Below are 5,024 nucleotides of genomic sequence, written 5' to 3' on the forward strand. Positions count from 1 at the left end.
ATGAGTAATCCCAATCAGGTGAGTGGTGATCACATAAATAGGGAGTGAGTGAACCTTTGATGCCAAGAGCAGAGAGTACATTATATAATCCGGAACCATATCCAAAGTCATCATTGTAGTTTCATCCCGAGTAGACAGCTGAGATAATATCCCAATATATATATATATATGTATAGGTGTTCATAGGAATGTGGTCGTCGTTTGACATGCGGCGTTAATGAGAGCACTGGAGTGTCAAACCAGTGTGTAAAGCCACCGGATTGTGGTAAAAGACTAAGTGAGAGCGGCAGGAGGGACACTGCCGTGGATGTTTCGCAGGATCGCGAACGCTTGGAAAAGGAGAGCACGGGGGCTGCAGACCCACGTGTGTAGACGCACCAGATTGTGTGTCAGATCTGCCCTAGGGTAGAACGGTCTGGGTCAGGGTGGCCGCGAGACCAACTGATGTGAATAAGTGTAGTGTAGGGTATGGATATCCCTAGTAATCAGTGAATATTCTTAGTATCCCTATAGATTTAGTGGTGTTTTTGATAATATGGGCTTGTATATTGCGAGTTCCCTATCCTCAGGTAGGTACCAGGTGCCTGGATAGGTGGTCCTGAGGACGGAAGGTGAGTACGTTTTGGCTGGGTCATAGGGGCCCCTGGGGGCTGATCCCATCTAAACAGAAAATCCAGCCATTACATTTTGGCGTAGTCGGCATCTTACGAATCCTGTGTGACCCCATGTGTTGTGAGTAAGCGCCAAACATTACATTTTGGCGTAGTCGGACAGTTTACGAACTCTGTGTGCCTGGCCATGTGTTTAGATTGTCTCCCATGTGTTGTGTGGGAGTGCCCTGAACGCCAATTACATTTTGGCGTAGTCGTCATCTTACGAACTCTGTGTGCCTGGCCATGTGTTTAGATTGTCTCCCATGTGTTGTGTGGGAGTGCCCTGAACGCCAATTACATTTTGGCGTAGTCGGACAGTTTACGAACTCTGTGTGCCTGGCCATGTGCTTAGAGAGTTGCCCATGTGTTCTGAGGGAATGCCCTGAATGCTAGTTCCATCTGGCGTAATGTTGCAGTTTATGTAGCCTGTTAGACCTATTGGCTTGAACAGTTGCAGCGTGAGGAGATTGTATTACATCATGGCATTTGGTTTATTCAGGGTGGAAGGAATGGTTTTCATCTTGGTGTTTAAACTGTCAGAGTTGAAGGATGGCATTACATGAGGAAGCCAGTTACATCTTTGTGATGGTCCAATTGTATAAATGTGTGTAAAAAGTGCTTTTAAATTGCCCATTGAATTGCTTGCTGCATCTGCTTATGCTGTGCAATATGAAATGTGTTCATTTTAATATGATCTGTGGAGTTTTTAGAATATAGCTCCTTGTAAATATGGCTTTAGAATAGCGCCATTTTAATGTGCCTTGTGAGGTGCAGGTTCTCATGTTGATCTACTGTGTTGCTTGTGAATGGTGCTTTGAATATATTCCTTGTGACAAGCGTGTCATTTTTTGAGTTTGTTTATTGTCTTGTAAATATGGCTTTAGAATAGCGCCATTTTAATGTGCCTTGTGAGGTGCAGGTTCTCATGGTGATCTGCTGTGTTGCTTGTGAATGGTGCTTTGAATATATTCCTTGTGACAAGCGTGTCATTTTTTGAGTTTGTTTATTGTCTTGTAAATATGGCTTTAGAATAGCGCCATTTTAATGTGGTTTGTGAGGTGCATGTTCTTTTGTTAATCAGTTGTGTTCCTTGTGCATTGCGCCTTGGAAATGTTGTTTGTGAAAGGCTTGTCTTGTAAATATGGCTTGTGAATAGCGCCATGTGGTCATGGCTTGGACAGGGCATGTTCTCATTACGTTTGGCAGGGGAGAGCTGGATCTTTCTCGGGTGCTTGGGGATAACGTTTTTGAAAATATGTACGTGTCTTTTGTAAACGTGAAGAAATGTGCTAATGATTTTCCCATGTAAAAATGGACGTTGGGAAATGTTTCCATTTGAGCTGCCAAAGGGTTAATATCTTGAGTTGAGATGGCAGCCTTTATTTTTTTTACATGCTGTCAACATGCATGGTTATCTGACCTGACTATAAAAGTCAGTGAATTATTTTAAGGATTTTTGATGGTTTGATTTTGACTTTTTTTTTGGTTCCTTGGTCAGCCTACGTGCTTTGTCAGTTTCTTGACGGAAAGGTAACATCTTGTGTTTTGAGAAGAGTTCTGTTCATTTCACATTCCTTTTGAAATGCGTCTACGTATTTGTGTGGGTTCACTTTGGAACTGAAGTGTTTATAAATCAACCAGTGAATTACGGAGAAAGCTGTTCTTTTAAAATGAGAGAAATGTTAAAAAGATAGCCCTAGAGTGCACGCTACGAGCTGTTTTCATTAATTATTTCTGTGAGGGGTTTCCATCTAGACAGGAATGTGATGGTTGCAATAATAATAGGTTTAGAATAATAAATCTTACCCGACAGTGCGTGGTAACATGTGCTTTTAATTAGTGTGAGGCAACCATGTGCTTTTGAATGAAAAAATTTAAAATGTGACATTATTATTTTCCCAAATGTAAAATGAAAATGTATGCTTTTATAAATGTGTCATCAAAAAATGTGAACTTAAATATAATGTTGAAATGAATATGCATTTTATGCTGTTTTACAAATTATTTCTTTTTGACAAATGGGCCATGTTAATTCGTTTCTCAAATGCAGAATGTATATAATTTGGTGTGCAAAAGATAGTTGCCCCTTTTAAATAAGTGCTCATATTTTTAAATGTTTTGTGGACAAACGTCTTTTTAAAAAAAAGATTGGATCTTTTTTAATTGGCAATACACTGTAACAGAATTGTTTTTTTTTAGTAATATTCGCCTCCGTTAGTTTGAGAATCAGGCCATGAGAACAGGCAAAAGGAATTTGTTTTTTGACCTTGGCAGCCCAGCTGGTCTGCGCAGACGAACTTTTTTTTTCATTCTGCAAGTTTCGATCACGTCCCAGTGTGTTATGATGGGCTACAATCCAATTTTCTTCCGCGCACGGCTTGTTTATTTAAGGGCGGGGTGGCCTGGGCTTCTCTGACCATGGAAATTAGGAAGCTTGCAGTGCCCTGCTGATGCTGTCATCATTTGGCAGTGTTACAATTTTTTTTCACACTGTAGCATGACTCTTGCCCAGAAGGGTGAGACTGACTTAGTTAGGATTAGGGTATGTTAGGCCCCACTCAATGTTGCTAAAAGTTAAATTTTGAATGTTTTAATTAATTAGGATATTTTCTTTTCAATAATGAAAGGCACCCGGGGTGCTTTTTAAATGGAAAATTTTATTTTACAAGAATAATGATACTTTTTCTCTGGTTTCTAGGATTGCTGCAGTTGGGGTGCGTGCGTGCATCTGCCCACTCCCTTTATTTGTTTTAGCTTTTTATTTTCATGTTATTATTTTAGTTTATTGTTTTGGATGATGGAACCAGACCAGACCAGACCAGACCAGACCGGGTGATGGATGGCCACATTGGAGGAAGTATCCAGGATGCAGGGTGGTGGCCTACACTGAAGAATTTGGACATTAAATAATCCCTTGGACAATCAGGCCCCACTTTTAAAGCAAAAAAACGTGTCACCTATTGTGACTAAGTTATTTAATTCCTTGGCCTGCAATACTACAAGCAGGCCCCACTTTTAGAGAACAAGAAAAAAAAAAATGTTTTCTTTGTAACAGTATTATAAATGAATTTGGACATTGAATGATCCCTTGGACAAGCAGGCCCCACTTTTGAAAAGAAATGAAACCCAAACATGTTTTATTTGTTACAGGATTGTAAAAGGACTTGATTCATAATCCCTTGGACAAGCAGGCCCCACTTTTAAAAAGAAATGAAACCCAAACATGTTTTATTTGTTACAGGATTGTAAAAGGACTTGATCCATAATCCCTTGTACAAGCAGACCCCACTTTTAAAAGAAAAATATGTCACCTATTATAGTTTTTCCAAATGAAGGACTTTTTTGAATGATGGCGCACACATGTGCTCCACTGTGTGATTTAAGATTGATGTTACACTAGTTATCTTGTAGACTGGGGTTGTAGTTTTTTACTGTTCTTGCATTTTCACCTTAATTGATCAAAGGGTGGTTACCTTACAATTTAGATGGTTCTGGGTGGTGTGTCTTTTAGTATGATTATGTGTTAATGTTTATCCAGACCTTGCAACAGTTTGTCATGTTTATTTCTCAGATTTCACCTTAAATTGACTAATGTCAGCAGGTAGGCCTCATTTAGGCCTATTGTTATTTTCATCTCACATATTAGCACCTACACCAATAGTTTCATGAGTCATCATTAGCTTAAGTTGCCTATAGTACGTAAGGCTCATTTAGGCCCTTTCTTGTTTTCTCATTAGAAGTTGAAACACATTTAGTTTTTAAGTTCACAACTGTAGGTAGGCCTTATTTAGCCTTAAGTTGTCCGAAGTAGGCCCATTTAGGCCCCTTGCTGTTTTTATTCAACACATAAGTCCCTACATCATTAGATTTCACCAGTTATCATTAGAAGTTGAGGCACATTTAGTTTGAGGATGCTTTGGTTAGTTTCTGTTGTTATCAGATCCAATCTCAGATATGTTTCAGCATTCAAGTCAAGGGTGCTTTGATTTGTTTTTAGGTTTCTATTCCCTACAATTGAGTTTCAGGTGGAATTTTCTTGAGTTGTCATTGTTTTTAGGGAGTTTTTTAGGTTTTGATTTGTTGATAGATTGTGTTGATGTTTGTTTATTTAGATGTTATTGTTTGTCAGATGTTCGCAAGATAAGGATCTAAGGGTGGATGGCAGGGATATTTAGCAGTGATATAGATCTTAATCTTGCTCACATCTAGGATAGGTATTTTTAGCCTATGTTGATAGATTGTGTTGATGTTTGTTTGTTTGGATGTTATTGTTTATAAAGATGCTCGCATGATAAGGATCTAAGGGTGGAATGTTATGGCAGAGTTTTTGGCTTTACTTAGAAGTGATATAGATCATTAATCCTGCTCGCA

At 39.0% G+C, this 5,024-nt stretch overlaps 1 long non-coding RNA gene across 1 annotated transcript; it reads left to right on the forward strand.

Moving 5' to 3' along the window:
• Nucleotides 1-433: 433 nt before the first annotated feature.
• LOC147709641 (uncharacterized) lies at nucleotides 434-3,279 on the forward strand. Its single transcript, XR_015296710.1, has 3 exons — nucleotides 434-765; nucleotides 866-1,421; nucleotides 1,567-3,279. It is a non-coding gene; the product is annotated as an uncharacterized LOC147709641 (long non-coding RNA).
• The last annotated feature ends 1,745 nt before the right edge of the window (nucleotides 3,280-5,024 follow it).

The sequence above is a fragment of the Lissotriton vulgaris genome, chromosome 6 (genome assembly GCF_964263255.1).
Source record: "Lissotriton vulgaris chromosome 6, aLisVul1.2, whole genome shotgun sequence".
In the NCBI taxonomy this organism is placed as follows: domain Eukaryota; kingdom Metazoa; phylum Chordata; class Amphibia; order Caudata; family Salamandridae; genus Lissotriton; species Lissotriton vulgaris.